Genomic DNA, 1,558 nt, shown 5'->3' with positions numbered 1-1,558 from the left:
CACCATTGTAAAGCAATTATACTCCAATAAAGATGCTAAAAAAAAAAAAAAAAAAAAAAAAAAAAAAAAAAAACCCAGGAAAAAAAAAAAAAAAAAAGGAAAAGAAAAAAGAAAACAAAGCCCAGGATAAGAAAAGATCACAGACAAAAGGAGGAGATAGAGGGATAATATAATAGTAATAACAGCAAAAAGAGTCAAAAGGAAGCAAATTTCTGTGACTACTAACCTGCAATTTGCTAATAGACTACTAAATTATGTTTTTTAATTTTTCTATTCAAAAGAATTTCTTTTTGCTTTCTCCTCTTCTCTGTCATCTCTCTTTCTTCCCTCCTTTCTCACTCATCTCTTCCTAACTTATTCCTTTCTCTATAGTCTTGTTATTCTTTTCCCAATTTTTCACCTCTTCACTGTGTTATTTCATCTGTGTTGTTTCCTTTTTTTCTTCTCTTATACTTTGGCTCTTTGGACATTAAACAAATATTTTGATAAAGTTCATAATTTTCTAGAACATCAGTTGGGCTCATCAGCAATTCTGGGAGCCATGACTATACATCAAATGGACTAAATGTGGTTTGGTGCCCAAAGTTAATTAGTACGTTATATTGATACTTAAATTAAAAATAAATGATTCCTGTGAAAGATGGGGAGCAGGAAAATATGCAAACCAGACTAAATTAATTTCTAACTAATCTGTGTTATAGTAAACCGTTACCTAAAAAGATAACATTTTCATAGTGATGATTTGATGTAATAAACTACCATTGACTTTTTCTTTCTCCAGATTATGGATACCTTCTCAGGTATCAAATGGTAGTTATTAAGTTAAACTTTATAATTTCTTCTCTTTCTTTCTTCCTTGCCACTATTAAATCAATACCATCAAAATCTGATCTTAATTTCCCCAATATTGATCATCAGTATGTGTCCTGCTTTCCAAGATGAGATACTGAGAAGAGAGACAAAACAGCATAGTCATTACATGATTTTAGAGGCTCAGGTAGGCAAACAGATGATTTTTCACTCTTTTATTAATTTCCTTTAGTAAATAAGGATATTTGGTTATATTCACACATATAAGTATTTTAAAAATCTATCTCCTCAAGGGAAGTCACAAAAGGATTTTATTTAAAAGTATGCTATGAGAAAATGTTATTAGTTTTTCACCCGAGAGAAAGTATGTGTTTGTGAAAGGGAGAGGGGAAAACAGATAAGCAGATGAATACTAAGTTTGTGAAAAACTGAGTACTGAAAGGTAGAAAAGGTTTGCATAAGGCAAGGATAAGTATGTCAAAGACACATTTCACCATCAATTTTTTATTTTGCACATTTGTATTGCTATACTTGACTTTTGGCAGTGGAAATGGTACTCTATGCAGAATGGGTTCAATAAAATGGAGATTAGAGCTATTTCTGCTGTAGTAGTGAATTGTTCCTTAGCATGGAATAATTGAAAGGAAGCTTAAAGGTCATGGAGTTCTAAACGTTCCCAACCTTACCTTTCCAATCTGATGTTAGATAATGGTTCCAGCCCCCTGAACTTCACTTCACCCTAACTGTC

The sequence above is a fragment of the Neophocaena asiaeorientalis genome, unplaced genomic scaffold (assembly GCF_003031525.2).
Source record: "Neophocaena asiaeorientalis asiaeorientalis breed wild unplaced genomic scaffold, Neophocaena_asiaeorientalis_V1.1 scaffold545, whole genome shotgun sequence".
In the NCBI taxonomy this organism is placed as follows: domain Eukaryota; kingdom Metazoa; phylum Chordata; class Mammalia; order Artiodactyla; family Phocoenidae; genus Neophocaena; species Neophocaena asiaeorientalis.
The sequence above is the reverse complement of the archived record's forward strand: the minus strand, read 5'-3'. Positions refer to the sequence as shown.